Source organism: Podarcis bocagei (assembly GCF_964188305.1).
Source record: "Podarcis bocagei genome assembly, chromosome: 12".
Taxonomy (NCBI): Eukaryota; Metazoa; Chordata; class Lepidosauria; order Squamata; family Lacertidae; genus Podarcis; species Podarcis bocagei.
Window position 1 is genome coordinate 10,484,727 of NC_138137.1, and position 19,079 is coordinate 10,503,805.

General features: G+C 42.3%; 1 long non-coding RNA gene across 1 annotated transcript in view; it reads right to left on the reverse strand.

Moving 5' to 3' along the window:
• Positions 1 to 18,842, reverse strand: part of LOC308570270 — a 70,755-nt gene extending 51,913 nt beyond the window's left edge. Inside the window, exon 1 of the long non-coding RNA XR_014001061.1 lies at positions 18,616 to 18,842. This is a non-coding gene — a long non-coding RNA (uncharacterized lncRNA). The remainder of the gene's footprint in view (positions 1 to 18,615) is intronic.
• Between the last annotated feature and the right edge of the window lie 237 nt (positions 18,843 to 19,079).

Sequence of the window (19,079 nt, forward strand, 5' to 3'; positions counted from 1 at the left end):
ATGCAGCATTGCTTCTGCTCCTCTGAAGTTCATCTTTCACTGTCCACTATGGCAACGCTATGTAGCAAAATTTACATAAGTAATTATGCCATTACATTGTCATTACTTTATTCCACCTCATTCATTTCAGTGCAAAGGAAACACAATGGAAATGGCAAAAGTACGTAATCCGTTACATATTGTTTCGTGGACTGAATGCAACGATGGCAGCAAGCACCAATCGTATTCACTGGATTAATTTCTGTTCTGGACATGAGATGAAGAACTGAACATTGGCAATTTCTGCTCCTGTTTCTGTTTCTGCTGGAATTTTCTTGACATCCTTCCTTCAGTGCTGGTGATGAGGCAACAACTTCCACTGCGCTTGAGAGCAGCCTCTGGTTCAGGGAGTACAGGGCCCAGGTCATGTGGCATGCATACTCCATAACACATAGCCCTTTCCTCTAAACCTTGCCACCGATTTCCACAATAAAGCAAATAAGACTGAAAACCTAAAGAGCATTTAAACCATATTCAGTAAAGCATGCCTAGAGACATAGTGCTGTGTCTTCATCTCTATATCAATGGAAAATGGAGAAGGTATTCCAGAGACAGGATGCTACCAATTAAAAGACCCCATCTCCCATTAGCAGCACGCTAATATCAGAGAATGGGCAAGCTTGGAAGGTCATCAGTTGATTAGCTCAGTATTGGGATGATTGTGAAACAAGGCAGTGCATCAGATGAGGCCTGCTCCAAAGCCATTTCGGCTGTTAAAGGCAATTACCAGGATTTCAAATTACCTTATGATTGGAAATAGACTGCCAGTGCAGCTGTATGGCAAAGATGTGAGCCATTCAGCAGCTGCCTTATTTGAACAGATGTCCATTCTGAGAAGTTTGCAAAGGCAGCCCCACAAATAGCACATTGCAGTAGTCTAGCACAGCCTGTTTCTACACTAGTCTATATCTGACTAGTGGTCATCACTATTGTTCTTAGTGATCCAGCACCAACAAGACAGTAGCTGCTTAAGACAGAAGTCGCCGTCTCGAAAAGAAAAAGATGAACTGATAAGTCTAAAGCTTGGGAAATAACTGCAGGTGTGTAGGCGAGAATTAATTGGGAGCAGAAAGTGTAGAAGGAAAGCAGGTTATGGCTGTCAAAGTGCAGAATAAGGATGTATATGTACAGATGCAAATTTAGAAATAATTGCTATAATTTAAATAGAAGTACAGCGCAGCGGGGAAGATTTTGATCAGGCAGCTTGTGTGCTGCCCAGCTGCTAACTGTTGATGGGAAACTTCAAGGCTTCTGCTCTCCCTTGTTATGATTCTTAATGGACCAGACAGCTCTTCTAATAGAAGATTCCTTCCAATAGACGACTGCCCTCTGACAGGCCTTCAAATAAAGTACTGCAAACCAGGACACATGGCCAACATAGAAGTGGACAAAGTGAAGAGACAGGGGAGGTAGCCGAGGTGGAGAAGAAGAAGAAGAGTTTGGATTTGATATCCCGCCTTTCACTCCCCTTCAGGAGTCTCAAAGCGGCTAACATTCTCCTTTCCCTTCCTCCTCCACAACAAACACTCTGTGAGGTGAATGGGGCTGAGAGACTTCAAAGAAGTGTGACTGGCCCAAGGTCACCCAGCAGCTGCAGGTGGAGGAGCGGAGACACGAACCCGGTTCACCAGATTACTAGACTACCGCTCTTAACCACTACACCACACTGTTGTAAGTTTGAAGCTAAGGACTAAAAGCCCAAATAACTTGGTTGGTTGTTCACTATACCAATATTGGTAGCATCAAAGGGCATAAGACACTAGCATCAGAAGTGCTCAGTCAAACTATGACAGTTAGGTACCATTCGTAGATGCTTAAGCCAAGTACTCTTCTTGCTTCTACCCCTACCTAGGATTTCCATCTGAATAAGAGATTTTGAACTGATGTTCACAGCTTGCAGTAATGATCTGAAAGTCTTGAAAAACTATCATTCCCAAGGATCTCTGCACTAGGAACCTCCTGTTGCTTAGACTTTGGGACCTAGTGAAGGCTCAAGAAGTAGTTCTAAATCAAGCTAGGGGGAAATCATATATTATCATGTAGTCTGACAAACTCTAATCTCTAGGGAAAATATATCCTTTTCTCCCTAGAAAACCCACTCCCATTACTAATAATATGGAGAAGTATAATAAGATTTACTAGGCAAAGGATACATTTAAATAACCCTGAAAGCCAAATCCTATCAGGGTTATATCCCTACGGTCCCTATTTTCTCTGACCAGCTTATATTTCCTGAGAGCTGGTGTCACCCAGAAATCAAGCAGGATGTAATTATTTTCTGTTTCATGCTTCATCACTGCTGACATCTTTTTTTCTTGAAGCTGCAAAGTCCTACATAGTAACCAGGTCATGTATTTCAATATACATCCATCTCTCAAAGTAAAATGGCTGCTATGAAGACTGATGACTCTCGATTCTTGTAGCAACTTTATATATTGTTGTAGGAATGGTTGCACACCTCGATGGGAAAAGTGATCATTCATCCAAGGACTGGAAGGTAATTACAAATGAATGATGCCCTTTGTTCTGCTATGCTTGGGATATACCACAGAGGAATCTGCAGTAGTATCATCTATCTCACAACAACCATTCAGTGGGTTCTTATCAGCAGAAAAGCTCACCTATCAAACAATGCTATGGGAGAAAATCTTCTATACAAAGAGAAAGGTATATCAAAACAGGAATGAGTCTTATTGACTTAGCCTCTTCCACTCAGAGTATATTATAAATATATTATTCATACTTCAATTTGAAAGGAGAGCATCTGATAAACAACATTTCATCTTGCACAGAAAAATTAAAGTCGAGATACTGTGAGACCTGGAAATAAACATTACATTATTTGCAGCTTGTAGCCCTCTGGTGGATTCTTCTTGTCCAGTGGAAGGGCTGTTTGAGAGACTTAAGTGTAGGGATGCTTGAGGTATTTGATCTTCGTGAATTCTGATATCAATTGGCCTGGTCAACACACCCCAAACTAATGTGAGCACCAGAACTTAGTTTTCCACCACCTTTTGCAGTGAATGTTCTAACACATCAAAGAAATATAACACAACATTTTATTTAAAAAATGTGTATTTTAAGGGGTGGGGGGGAAAGACACTTCAGAGAACTGCTATTCTTTTAGTAAACTTATTAGGGAGAATTTCACAATAAAGGACATTTAAATACAGGTGGCAACCATTTTGTGCATGTTCAAGTGATGCGTGACAGGCCGACGTGTGAGCCATTTTGGACCCAGAAGAAGAAGAAGAAGAAGAAGAAGAAGAAGAAGAAGAAGAAGAAGAAGAAGAAGGAAGAAGAGGAGTTTGGATTTGATATCCCGCTTTATCACTACCCTTCAGAGACTTCAGAGAAGTGTGACTAGCCCAAAGTCACCCAGCAGCTGCATGTGGAGGAGCGGGGAAGCGAACCTGGCTCACCAGATTACGAGTCCACCGCTCTTAACCACTACACCATGCTGGAAGAGGGCAAGAATGGGGGCAGAAAGGAGGCAGAACAGGGTTGGCTGGGTTTATGCCCTCTCTGCCAACACATGCAGGGGCCAGGAACACAACTTCTGCTAAAATCAGGGGTTGCCTGTATACATTTTCATTTAGGTTTGTTTGGTGTGTGGTTTTTAAAAAATGCAGATCAATGTGTGAACTGCATTGAATGGACTTTTGGCAGGCGATAATCTCACATCTGATCTTCTTTATGGACTGGATATTCAGCAAAGCTAACTTCCGTGCTGCTCGCTTCCCACCTCTGCAATATGTGAGGCGTGCATACCCTATCGCTGCAGCAAGGCAAGCATGGGTGCAACCATTGCACGAGGAATCTGTAAACAAAGACCACTGGGCACTCGGGTTTCAAAGACTATGGGGGATGGGCTGGATCATCTTCTTATCTGTTAGTTTAAAATCCTACACTGGACTATTATAAGCAGAAACAAGTGGTTCGGCTGAGATGGTAGAGTGAATTCCCAGGCTATAAAGAAGAAAACTACTGGAAACTTTTCTTAAAACAAGCATCACAACAACATCTCCCAGCCTGGGATCCATTAAAGTTTTAACAAAACTCTCTGGCATCCTACCAGACCTTGATGAATAGTCCCCACATGAGAAGCTTGAGGGAGAAAAAGCATTCATGTTTATAGAATCTAAGTAATGTGATTCAGATATATGACTTCCTCATATTTATTATAAAAAGCAGTATTATAAACTTGTCCATTTTAGTTTCTGGAAGAGATTCCTTATGCCCCAAATATTAAAAAGTATAGCCTGTCCCCACCCCGAAGGTTCGTGTTAGATAATCATAGTTTTTTAAAACAAAAACAAAAAACAAAAAAAACACATGCATATATGAATATTCCCATTGAAATAAATAACAGTCTTGGAGCATGAGTCCTCAAACACATACCTTTTGTGAACTTCATTGGGGCAGGTGTTCCACAGGTGTTCTATTACCAACTTTTCTCTACATATCATAAATAATATAATGAGGACTATAAAGACCTCTGTGTTGAAATGAATCGTCCCCAGTATAATCTTTATCCAAGAATGTTAGAGAAACTTTATCATCACACTGGGAAAGAGAAATCCTCTCTACGGCCAATTTTGTCGTTCCTAAAATGTTCTGCATTGCAGTCTTTCTGGACCCTTTTTAAAAGGAAGAAGCTGGATTTCTGATGTTTAGGATACACCACACAGTTCAACGTCACTCACCATCCATTTCCTAACCATGTTTGTTAATTCCAAAATGGCATAGACCATGCAAATCTGATCACCTTTTGTGAAAGCTTGCTCCATAATGATTCAGTTGGTCATCAGACAGGTCACAAGACTCTTGAGGTATTTGATCTTCGTGAATTCTGATATCATTTTTTGCTGCAGCAGATTAATGCATGCAGCTGCCCCTCAGGAAACTGTAGCAATGAAAATATTTAGATGTATTCTGGAGACACTGGTGATTATATAACCTTTGCCAAGGGCTGTATCATGCAATCAGTTTGGAGGCTTACAGTTTCCAGTTCAATCAGACTTCTTTGCCATGATTGACCATGTCTTGGCATAGCTCATCACAGGCTCAGCAGCAACAACACCACCTGCTCACAGCAAATGACTGAGGGATGATTTTCACAACTGGTGTACCTAGGCATGCTAATGCCAAACAGCCCAGAAAACCCTGTTCAACCTTAAATAAGCTCCGGACATTTCTGAACATCATGATCCTGAGATTAGGAATGCCCCTCAGAGGGCCAAACTAGTAAGCAACATCAATGGCTTGTAAGATTTTTGTTTTGCAGATAACTGCAGGGAATCCTGAGCAGCCTCGGGGCATGATGGTCTCTCTCCGCCATGATAGAGACAATAATCACCTCTCCGAAGCTGCTATTTGTATTTTTTATATATAATAAATTTTATTGAGAGGTTTCGACAAAAGATACAGTAAAAACCAAACCAAAGAAAAATAATAAAAACAAGACAGGAAGAAAGAAGAGAAAAATAAGAGAGAGAGAGAGAGAGAGAGAGAGAGAGAGAGAGAGAGAGAGAGAGAGAATGTATATATATAGTACCAAGCCCTCTATCACAAATATATATTGATCCTTATTCCACATACAGAAGAGTGAACCCTCCCAGCTTTTCCCTCTTCCCTCAGCCTCACACCCTCTTACGCAGGTCCTTTCCTCTTCTACCCATCACCCCTCAGTATGTAGCTTCACCTAACCTAAATTTTAACTCTTTCTCTCCTGCTGCCCTGTCCCAATTGAAGCTGCTGTTTGCATTTAAAGGGAAGACCCAGCTGAGAGATTCCTTAGAAACACAGCTAGTAGCTTCAGTTAGGACAGGGCAGCAGGAGAGAGAGTGTTAAAAATTTCCTCCCTCCATGGTCCTGGTGTTGCTTAAGCTTATTCACAGCTGCTATTTCCGTAACACAAAACATGTATGTCAAATGCATTCACGCCATCAATGTCTAGTTTGGATCTGGACTCTAAAGTTTGAAATGGGAATGGGAACCCAGTGGACCTCGAGATGAGGTTGGCATTGAGCCTTGGCCAGCATGACCAATGATTTGGGATGATGGGAATTGTCATCCATCAGTATCTGGAGGACCACAGGTTCCTTATCCCTTGCTTTAATAGCATCTGAAGCTCATGATGTGTGCGTCACACCATGCCTTTCAAGCCCCCCTTTTAGCAGAACAAAACCAGCTTTATTTCCCCCTCATATAAATATTTGAAGACATTTTCACTTACTAAAATGTGTTGTTTACCAGCAGGGAAATTCTGACAATCGAGATTTGTTAAGCTCCCGAAAGTTCACTTTTGAAAAAAGGAAGAAGTGTGTGTTTGCATCTAGCAGCAAAACTCATCTGGGATCCTGGGGAGGTGATGAATTTATAAATGGAGAGAGAGGTGGCATAACTCACCCAGCAGATGTTCATGCGGGTGTAGCTCCTGCTCTCTTTTTTTGTTTGAAGGAAGGGAGAGAAAGCGAAAGAGTGCCGGTGACGCTAACCTCAGAAGTGCTTGTTGCAATTACTGGATCATCTCCTGAATTTCCGGCATTCACCTCTGTCCTTCCATTCGTCGTTCTGCTGGCAAAACAATTTCATTTGCTCTAGTTATCTTTTTTTGTTCCTGAAGAAAAAGCCATCTTCATTTCACTTGCCTTACAAAATGGGGGATTGTTAGCCTCCGTGATTAAGGATGCGATACAATCAAATGCATGAGCATTCTGTTCCCGGGAGACTGGTAAAAACTATGGGCTCCTGAATTGTCCCCACTGCTGTCACACAATGGCAATGGGCAAGGCTTGCTCAGTGGTTTTCCTGCTCTTGCCTTCCACCCTAGTCAGCGTGACTAGCAAGGCTTCAGATATAACAGTGGCCTCGCCACTCCATTCATCCTCACCACTGCCCAGCTGGGATTGGGATAGTACCATAGTCCAGATTGGGACAAGGAGCTCAAGCGAGGTCCAGGCTACGTAGAGCTCAGACTGTCTGTGCCCACTGTGGGTCATCTAAGGAAAATGCACACCCCAGAACTGTCACAACACACTCAGCGCTATGATTCTGGTTCATTTGTCTGTCACCCTTCGGCTACTTACAACAAAGACATCAGTACGCAATAAAGATCCATGCCATCCCAAGACATTTCAGTGCCTAAGGCAGCACTTCTCAAACCCAGCTGTTGTTGGACTACAATTCCCATCACCCCTACCTAGCAGGAGTGCTTGTTGCAATTATTGGATCACCACCTGAATTTCTGACATTCACTTCTGTCCTTCCATCCGTCATTCTGCTGGCAAAACAATTTCACTGGCTCTAGTTTTTCTTTTTCTTTTTTTGCTGAAGAAAAAGCCATCTTCATTTCACTTGCTTTACAAAATGGGGGATTGCTATCCTCCGTGATTAAGGATGCGATGCAATCAAACGTATGAGGATTTTGTCCCCGGGCGACTGGTAAAATCTATGGGCTGTATCCAATGCTGTGCCAATGGACTTCTGCTCAAACAGTGGGACTTCTTGTTCCTCTCCTCGTCCCTGCAGCCCCAACCCTCTGGAGAAGATTTTGAGGGTGCAATGGGGGGGTCTGTGAGGTAGGGGGAGAGGAAGGGGGAGTCCTCTTGTGCTAGTGAAAGTCTGTTTTGTTTGTGCAAGAGTAGCCCTGGGTGCAACAGTTTGTGAATAGTGCTGGGATATTTTATTATATTTTCCCCCACCTGATAGCATTTCATCGGTCTGCTGTATATGATTCAGCTGGAAGATGAAACCTGTTTAATAAGCAAGTAGTATCTTGCCCAAACACTTTTATGAAATATCTTACAATAGGAAAGGCTTTGGAATAATTCCGTAATTCCTCTGGGTATGTCAGCATAAGTAAAAGAAGAACCTCAGAAGGTAGGGATGTGTGGGTTGTGTGTTGGGGGGGTTGCCAGTCCTTCCATATGTATTTATGAAAATGTGTGTGTGCTTAAGTCTTTTCTGGTATAGATCACTGTAGAAAAAAACAGAAGGAGCAACTGCAGTGTATCTCCTAGCCTTGCGACAAATGTCTTGGCACTTAAAAATTAAAATGAATTATTATTGATCAGCTTTTGCATTTTTTTATTTTTTTATTATTATTATTTTATCATTAATACACATATACAAGCATACAAACATACATTTCATACAATCTTTAAAAATATTCAAACATACTTACACTCAATCCCACAAATAGTTCCTTTCCCCATCACCATCCACCGACCCTTCACCCCACCTTTGTGTTGACTTCCAATCTACTCAATTACAATATCTTTCCACTTCTATTACTTTCTTTCACACACCTTTACCCTAATTTCATACTTCTTTTTCTGTTACACGTTGTTTTCCATCTTATTTGATATTTCAGTATTTGAAACGGAACTTGTTTATTCTAATAGGAGTTCTGATTTTTCGATATGATTTTGCAAGTATCTTTTAAACACCTTCCAGTCCCTATCTATCTTTTCTTTTGAAATCCTTTTGCATTTTGATTCTGAACACTCTCTGATGGCAATGCTGCAAATGTTAACTCCATGAGGACCAATAATTTGGTCAGCCTTTGTGGCAAAGTTTACAGAAAGATTTCTATACTACCTCATGCCCCTAAAATGGATCTCCCAGGTAGGGGGGGAGGGGGCAGAGCTCAAATCAGTTAACGTTTAAAGATGAACCTACCTAATTTGCACTTTCAAAAACAACATGTGAACCTAAACATGGACATTCATCGAAATTTACACTTCTCTGAATTTTGCAGTGCAGTTTTCCAACCAAGTAATGCATACAAAAAACACATATACTAGGCTAAAGTGTGCACATAAATGAATATATTAGTCAAAACAACATGAAAAAATGCATTAGATCAGACAAAACTGCTTTTTACAAATGTGTGCATGTTACAAAACTGCAATAAAATTTTCATGAGAACGAAAAAACAAACAAAATTCACAACTGATGCTGAGATGTGGAGAACTGAATTTAAGGTTGGAAAAATAAGAAACCAGGGAAACTGATATGGACAGATTTGCCCAGACCTACCTCCAAGGCAGGTGACAAGAATTAAAAGCTCATTACAACTAAAACTGGAGAGCATTAAAACAAGGCAAGATAAAGCAAATGAAGATGAGTTGACGAAAGGCAAGGTTAAAATACACTCAAAGCTTGGCAAAATAAAAATGTCTTGAGCACCTGTCTAAAATTCATCAAAGAAAGGGGGCACCTCTGACAACCCCCAATATGTCTTGTGCAGCTTGTTAAAACAGCAGAATTTGGAAATCAGCAGATGGCTCAATCCCCTATATATGTATGTGTGTCTTTTCTCCTTCTTTCTATGCAATTTCTCAAAAATAGAGCAAACATTTTTGAAACCTCTTTCATTTTAGTCTGCCTTAGCAGCTTCTTGATGCCACCGATATCCTAGTTTGAGGACCTTGCTACTCAGACCTCTTCAGCACCTTGGGCTTCCCCTGAAGGTAATTGCCTTGCCTTGGGTTCAGTCTGAGTTAGCAAATGTAGATCCCCTGAAAATCAATAGCTCATTTTTGTTTATCACAAAACTATACCACTTAATAGAAGCTCCGAGCAGTTTGTATTAAAAATAATAAACAATATAAACAATAACATTCATTAAAATTCTCTGTTAAAACACAGCTGAGCAGTGTATGAAACAAACAAATTAGACATTTAAAAGGGGTAGTTCAGCACTGCTTGGGAAAACTCATACGTTCTTAAAATGTGTTTAAAACACCATTACTGTCTCTGCCTCACCAATACCCAAGGGAGGGCATTTCAGAAGGCAACATCGCTGAGGATATCTGCTTCTCTGTTGTTACCAAGTAACAACCCAGAATGATCAGTGTGGTCAGATCCAGTAGTGCCCTTGCAGGGACTCACTGGGACAAGGATGGGGCAGGATGAGGTGATGGTGACCTTAGGCCAGGCATAGGCAAACTTGGCCCTCCAAATGTTTTGGGACTACAACTCCCATCATCCCTGGCCACTGGTCCTGTTAGCTAGGGATGATGGGAGTTGTAGTCCAAAAACATCTGGAGGGCCGAGTTTGCCTATGCCTGCCTTAGGGGATCTCTAGGCTGCAGGATGTCACTGCTGTCAACCTGGAGCTCCCCCGATCTTGCTGTCCCTTTGCTCCATCCTTATCCTGGTGAGTACAGTGCCACCATAGCTGGAAGGACATTGCTGCCACCCTGCTCCTCATCCCCACAAACCACAGCCGTTGGGGGTACTTTGAAACAGAATGTGGATTTTGCGGACCTGTTTATTAGCACAGTCGACTGTGCCAGCTTCATCCACAAATGGATGGACCTAAATCAGTGTAAATTGGTTTACTACTTGGACTTAACTGCATCAACCTTGCCTTCTGGCTGCAACTCTATAATGAGCACTTTCATTAGTCCAATGGATTTCCCTCCCCCCTCCCCCGCAAATTCCCAGACCCCTTGAAGCTTTCTTGCCCTTTAGACTTTATAGGCTCAAAGCCTTACGACTGAGCTCAGCAAGCATTTATTTGTATATTTCAAAATTGTCTCATAGCAATTACATGTGGCTTACTGCTATCCTGTCATTAGCTTCCAATTCATCTTCACCTGCCTTCTGCTCTAGATGGCACGATTCCAGATCTCTGCTCCTGAATACCTGAGCAGAGCTTTGCCGTCCCATGCTTACAATGAAAATAGCTCCAAGCAGAATATAGATCTTTTGCTGTTGCTTTCTGACAAAAACAAACTCAAACAATAGCAGACATGTTCAATATATGAAAAATTGCACGGCTCCAAGACTGTCGTCAAGGGAAATTTATTCCAAGTTCTTTGGAGTCACATTAATCTTTGGTTCGCAGCCAACCTATTTTCCTCTTGAAAATTCTCAGAGTCATTTTTAACAGCAGCTTCGTGCATTGCAGATATGAATGCACATCTATTAGTTCAGTCAGGTCAAGCAGCCTCCTGTGAGTCTATCCTGCCATTTTACATCCAGTCTGCTTTAGCTCGACTGTCCCTCAGGAATAAATGAACAATCCTTAATGATCCCAGCCCAAAAGGAAAGAATCTCCAAGTCATTTTTGAACTAAGATCTCACTTGTCTTGTCATAAGAAAGATGTCCTAATACAAAGCCTACGTTTGGACCTTTTGTGGATAGGTTTCTCTTTAAATAACTTTATTTGATTAAACCAGTATTCAAGATGAAATTTCCTCTGCATCAGATACACCAGACTGGAGTGGGTTTGGTATAGGCAACCTAAATTTTAGTATCCTATAACTTTTAAGCATTAGACTTCACAAGCACAATGCTTCTTTACACAAACTTTTCATCAAGCAGTAATAAGAACTGAAGTGGGCTACGTTAGTTGCATTGAGTTCCCAATGAAACCAGTGGGACTTAAGTCATGACAGACTTGCCCCATTGCTGTCAACTTTAGACATTCTTGACTCCTTGACTCTAAAGGTCATCATGATCTCATAATTTCTATATATTTGTTGTATGCTGTTGTATGCTGTTGGACAAAATGTTTGTTCGGATATTGATTTGCCTAAGGTTACCCATTCTGTTGCCTCCATGTTAGTCATGTCTCAATCCAGCATGGAAATTCATTATCTCATCCTGCACTGCCTGACTGTACAATGTGGATCAGCTTAATCCCACCTACCTTGCAGAGCCTTATCTAAGCTTTCCAGATACACTTCATGCACTCTTCATTTCACATACTTTGTGAAACATGGGTGCAAATATTTCACTCTGTTTCCTTAAAGAGTTATGAAAACCCAGTCCTACTTCAGGTTAGGAAACAACATAAATAAGATTAATGCACATAAACACACAAACCCAAGTCCATATTCGGCTTGCATTGTCCTGTTGGTTAGACCAGTGCTTCTCAAACTATCTAATGTGGTGGATTGGCAACCCCCAGTTCCCTCCCCGTGTGTCAAGGACCAGTAGCATATTTGGTCCTTGAGCATCTTTCCCAACCTGGGCTGTGGTGGAGATGCCATGGACCAGAAGTCGATGGCTTGGGGACCAGCACCACTCCATGGACAACCACTTGTTAGTAAAGATAGTTTAGCACTGGGATAAGCTATCCTTTTCTGAAATCCAATAAATCCTCAGGCCGCTCTAAAGCAAACTGCCACCCCGATCATCTGGTTGCAATGGTTTTACCACTTGCTTAAGACACCCTTTCTCTTTTAAATTAGAGGTACAAAATAGGAAGCAAAGAGTCACCAATCCCAGGAACCACTCCTTAACTGAGTAATAACTTCCCGGCCATTATTCTTTCAGGGCACAATCTACCAGGCTATTATCCTTCCTAAGCCCACTGAAATAAATGGGAGCTGAGCAAAAATGCCACTGTGCTGTAGTCATTCTCTTGTGCTGTTCTCATTCATTTTAGTGGAGCACAAGAAGAAAAGCTCCTCAGTGACTTGTCTCCTCACTCTTTATGGCCTGTCGGTGCATTAAACTGTTAGGCTTAAAGCATCGGCTAACCATCTTGGGCTGATGGATTAAGAAGTTGTAAAGATCACATTCTATTGTCAATAACTATTTAGATCTTTTATGGCACAAATGTAATTACATGAGAGACAATGTGCCCTGTGGTACAGAACAGATGGAGAAAAGGTCAGATATCAATTAAGCTGCAGAATGAGGTATCCTCACGTCAAACAGCCGGGAGGATCAATGTAAATACTTTTTATCTGAAGCTAGAATTTCTCTCTCTCTCTCTCATTCTCTCTCTCCCTCCCTCCCTCCCTCCCTCCCTCCCTCTCAAGCTATTGAATGTTGATAACATGTTTGTTTACAAGGTAGCTGGCTCATTGACCACTGGTTCCCAAGCACAATTTATAGCAACGTTAGTTGTGGATCGAGTTGCAGATATTCTGAGCACTTGACCCTCTGGCCAAGGACCAAGGACCTACAGTGTTTGCAGGGCTTTTTTTCAGCCAGAACTCACCGGGACTCAGTTCCGGCACCTCTCAGGTGGGCGCCATTGCCTTTATAGGATAACAAGGGAGGTGTTCATGGTGAGTTCCAACACTCTTTTTCTAGAAAAAATAGCACTGAGTGTGAGTAGATTGCCAAGCTTTTAGAAGAATTAGAAGTTACAAACAATGACCTGGTTTATAAGACATGCACATGCTAAGCCAAAGCTTGGCTTAGCAAGGCTACAAAAATGTATGGACTCCCAGAGATTTCCCCTGCTCCTTTTTGCTGCCACGTGTCATCGAAAACAAGGACTGTTATGTACGAAGCTTGGATCCTAGAACAATAGGCAGGTAGGATCCTAGAATGCAACAACTGACTGGCTTGCAGGAGAAGACCAATCAGGCTCCAAGAGGAAGTTAATCAGCCTATTAGGCTGGTAGGATCCTAGAATGCAACAACTGATAGGCCTGCAGGAGAAGACCAATCAGGCTCCAGAAGGGAAGCAGAATCAGCCAATCAGACGGGACTCATTATGTAAATAATGTATATAAAAGCCTGAGGATTGGCGGGGGGCGGGGGGGCGGGATTCCTTCACTGTTTTACAAGCTGCAATAAAGAGCATGAAATAACTGCAGGGCTCTGAGTATATTTCAAGGACCCTGATTAAGCTCTCCCTAAACTAACCATGAGCGGTTGCCAAGGGTTGCGGGCACCTCCAATGAAGAGACAGCTTAACCATGAGTCCTGCTTTGATGACACGCTGCGCTAAAGTTTGGCTTAGCTTAGCATATCAGCAAAAATGTCCAGTGAGCAGCAAAGCAGCTGGGAGCTCCTTTTATAGGAGTCCACACATTTGTGCAATCCCGCTAAGCCAAGCTTTGGCTTAGTGTGTCTTGCAGATCAGCTCAGTGTAATGCAAAAGAGTGGGGGGTGATCCAAGGGCAGGAACCAAATGTATGAATTCCAAAGTATTAAAATAATTAAACTGTGAATGTGAGTACCATACATTTGAAATGACTCAGGGGCATATGATAGGGCAGACATTGCCATAGGAATATGATCTAGCTATAAACAATAGGGCTGTGCACCTCATTAAAAACACAGTTTAAACCTTAATTAAACATGCAGTTGGGGAGGAAATGGGGGAAGAAGAAAAAGCTGTGTCAACCCCTACCCTGACCAAGGGTGGGCTCCTGCTGCATGCTTTTTCACAAGCACCTTCCCTTTGGTCTGCAGGGTTGAACCCTCTGCTGGTGAGTGAAGGACTCAATGATTAAGGCCTAGTTGAAGAGGAACAATTTTGCCCGGTGCCTAAAGGTGTATAATGAAGGGGCCAGCCTAACCTCCCTGGGGAGAGCATTCCACAAATGGGGAGACGTTGCAAAAAAGGCCAGTTCTTGCCACCCTCCTGATCTCTCGTGGAGGAGGCACACAAAGAAGTACATATCTATGCATACATGTAGGCCTGTTCCATCTCTTGCAAAATGATACTTAGTTCCTGCATGACTTTATTCAAAAAGGAAAGGCTCTTCTATGGATAACTGCCCCAAGTTTTAATAGGTTTTAATATTTTTGTTGTGTCTGTCAATCTGTTAACATGTGCTGGCTGTTTTTAATGCATCAACACACACACAAATACTGTTTTAATGAAGCTGATTGACTGTATGGGACTGGCAGAAATGACTTGCAGAATCCGTGACCAGGGAGAAGAGTCGGCAGAAGAAGACTGGAAAAAATTTAAGGACTATTTACAAAAATATTGTAAAATTAAGGAATGTTGAATGATGTTGGATTGAAATTAAGTGGTTTCAAGCTGTAATTATGATAAAATGGTTTTCTTTTCCTAAGTAAGAATCTGAAGTTATAACAATCTAAGATGTTGGAGAGAAAATAAGGTGTTTCTTTTTTCTTTTTTTAAGCTGTAATGTTCTGAGATAAGGATTTGCTGTATAAACAATCTGAACTGGACATACAAGAAGGGGAGGTATGAGGAGGTCGGGGAAATAAGTTATGAGAAAATAAGTTGTGAAAGTTATGTGTTTTTAATGTTTTTATGTTTGCTTTTTTCTTTTTGTTTTGTAAAAAATTGGAAACTCTAATAAATATTTTTTTAAAAAAACACACAAATACTGTTTTAATGTATGTGGGGGGTTTTGGATGGTGGTGGTGATTTTGCTTTTTGTAAATTGTGTTGAGTTCCCCTGGCAAGAAAAAGTGTCTAATAATAATAATAATAATAATAATAATAATAATAATAATAATAATAATAATAGGTAAAGGCAAATGCTTGGGTGGTTAAGTCCAGTCAAAGGCTACTATGGGGTTGTGATGCTCATCTTGCTTTTCAGGCTGAGGGAGACAGCGTTTGTCCACAGACAGCTTTCTGGGTCATGTGGCCAGTAGGACTAAACTGCATCTGGTGCAATGGAACACCGTAATGCAAACCAGAGCAGTGCATGGAAATGCGGCTTACCTTCCCACCGTAGAGGTACTATTTATCTACTTGCACTGGCGTGCTTTTGAACTGCTAGGTTGTCAGGAGCTGGGACAGAGGAACGAGAGCTCACCCCGCTGTTGACCTTCTGATCGGCAAACCCAGGAGGCTCAGTGGTTTAGACCACAGTGCCACCCACTGCCCTAATAATAATAATAATAGCTCCCAATATTATATCCATACTTTGGGCATGGGTGTGTTAACTGCAGAGCACCAAACTACAGTGTAATGTGGAGCAGCTTCCTCTCCTCAGCATTGCATGACTATTTAGATACCTCTTTGATATATTTACCTCTCACACTGATCAGGCAGTTTAGCAGAAGATTTCAAATCTGCTTTACCAATGCTCAGTGCTAGACATACGGTAATAAAAACCTATAATGCCAACATCCCTACCTGATACAGAGAGCTTCAGATTCTCAGACATAGAGTTTAACTTTCTGAAATTTGGATGGTTTATAATTCTGTGATTTGCTAGGAGGACTGTGTAACTACTATCAAGAGTGAGTATGAGAGAAAGAGAAAAATATGGAATTTTACATTAGTAGTAATAGCGTCATGATTTTCAAAGGAAATAAGTTCCTCCCAAATGGGGCATAATGGGAGATATTGTACCATTTGAAATGCATATGATTGAAAATAGAGCAGTTTATATTTAACACAATATCTCTATTGTGCATCAGGGAATATTTTAAATTAAAAGTAATTGCTTAAGTTACAAGCATTAAACTAATTTCTTAAGTTTCAAGCATCTTTAAACTAGCATCAGTCATTTCCTTAACTATAATCAGAATAGTATCACCAGAAAATACATGCAAAGCACTTTGCATTTAATAGAGCAAGGAGGATTGCAGTAGAACTAATACAAGTTAGGTTTTTTATGGTGATACATCTCTGCTAGAAGGACTCCTACTTAATTTTATTTTCTTTCCTCTTTTAACTTTAATTTTCATTGATTTTCAAGAAATGCTTCTATGAGGTCTTTTGGAAGAGAAAGCTTAGCGAACAATGGTCTCTCTATATAATAAAAATGTAAGAAGTCATTATTCAGCCCCCATTGAAGGATTTGGAGGGTTGCATCACCATCCTGGATATGCATGGGATAATGGAGCAAAAGGGAAGTCCGTGGCCATTGCAGGTGAGCAGCTTACACAAAAACAACACAGACACAAAGACTCTCCTCCCTGAAAGAGAGGGGAGTGGTTGTGGGCGGGAGCCGAGCGCCGCCCAGCAGGGGGCGTTGCCCCCTGCCTCCAGCTCACCCGGCTGGCGCTCACGCCCCCCCGGTGGCCATCCAACCGGGTGCCGCGGAGGGGGCGTGTTCAGCAGCCTTTTGCTGCAGTGCCAGCCATTCCCTGGCTTCATTCCTCATCATATGACCGAGTCATTTATCATGACAGTATCCGGATCAGCGACCAAGCTTTATACCGGAATGACGGTGTCCACCTATCGGATCTGGGGAACGACATTTGGTTAGCTAGTGTCATCAAAAGCATCTGGGATTGGTTGCAGCTTTGAGGGTATTGGCGGCGAGCCTTTGGCTCGGGTGGCGGTTAGGCATTGGAATAATGTGTTGTGGTGTGTCAAAGTGCTAGGTGTGGCCATCGCCTATGCCTTCAATTTTTAGGGGTATTCCGTTAAAGGAATCTGGTGGTCGTGTATTCTGTCCGATGCCTGCTTGGCGGGAGGCCATGGCACGACCCTCGGTGACATCAGGGGGTGAGCCTATAGTTGGATTAACATCAACAGGCTCCACCTACTGGTGAATAAACCCACTTGTTGCGATCCAATGCCTAAGCCAATACCTTTTCATTGCTGTAATCAATAAAGTTGTGGCCTTTTCTAGCCCATCAACCTTATATCATGTGTCCTTGTGTCTTCATTTCACTTCGCGGGGGTCGGGTCCTCGAACCACAACATACCGTCATCCATCTTAATCCACCATGGCTGCTCTACCATATGCATTAAATTTACCGTAATTGCAGCCCTTGGTGGGCCCAGATTAACAGAGGTCAGTGGACAGTGCCACCTGCTGAATCGTAAGGCCCCACTACCTCCAGCATGGGTGAGGGGTTAGGAATGCATCCTTACTTATTTACAATCTACACATCTACTGTCCAAACTATGCTCAAGGAGACACTGCGGTCAAATGGAAAAGAGCAATAAGCAATTCCTGGATAAGAAGAACATTTGGTATAACTGGAGTGATGGATGGCTTCCTCAATGCCTCTCTCCAGCTTCAAATAAAAGCAACCAGGAATCTTAAAGTTTTCCTGAAGTATATGCCCACATTAGGCACAAAAGTTAGGCAGCTACCACAAAAACATAAATAGTTGGTAGCATTTTTTTGTGGGGCAGAACTTTAGGTCAATGGTAGCACACACACTTTCCATGGAGTAGATTCCAAGTTAATAGTAGTAGCAGTAGTACCAACAACAACAACAACTATTATTATTATTATTATTATTATTATTATTATTATTATTATACCCCACCCATCTGACTGGATTGCCCCAGCCACGCTGAGCGGCTTCCCACATAATATAAACACAGCAAAACATAATTCACATCTCAGTAGACAATATATGACTGACAGTCTGACATGCATACCTCTCAACAGTCCCGATTTGATCGGGACACCCCGGAATTACAGAAGCCACCCTGGGTTCTGATTGGATCCTGGGATGTCTCATTTTGCCTCCCACACTCTGGCATGAGTTAGCTGCCTCCCGCCAAAGCGTGAGACCAAAAGTTGAAAGTCTTTTGGTGGCACGCTCTTGCCTTGCTCCCACATGTTCCCCCTTGTGGCATTCGTACGGAGCCCCCGGTCGTCTCACGGACTATTGACCCGTACACCACTAATCCGCTGCCACTAACCAGGTCCACCCCATTAAATCACTTAGTCTCAGTCAGATTATTAAGTTAACAAAGAAGAGTGTAGTTTACTGCAAACACAAATAAACTTTAACTGCATTCAAAACGTTGTTACTCTTTACCTTCTTAGTCTTATTTTATCCTGTCTCTAACTCTTCTACCTCCCCTCACACAAGAACCAACTGCACTCTCTAATTCCAACTGTCTGCCAACTGCTTTCCCAACTGCCTTTTCCCAACCAACCAACCAACCAACTAAAACCAACCTCGGGCTAAACCCTTTTATAAACAGGTAGGCTCTCCCTCTGGCTTTTCTATTGGTCTACCTATTAACTCTTTCTCTCCCCCTGTACAGACATTTTCAAATGAACGGGCAAACACCACACCCCTCCTTTTTCTTCCCCTCCAGACCATGTGGCTCAAGTGGCGCTGGCTTCTGGAAATGCACCCTGAGTACCCCAGCTCAGAATTTTGGTTGGCCACACACTGTGGCCCGTGTGTGGGTGTTTTGTGGGCAAGGTGGGATAGGGAGTTGGCGAGCAACTATTGGGGTGGAGAGGCGAAGTGGCAGCAAAAAGTTGGGGAAAGTGATGGGCCCCAAGGGAGGGAGGGGGCTCAAGTGAACAGGGGCAGGGCCTCTGCCAAGGTGTCCTGTGGGATTTGGGGTCACAGAGGGGCATGCATGTATCTGTGGATGTGGCGATCACACAGGGTGCCCAGACGTTTAACG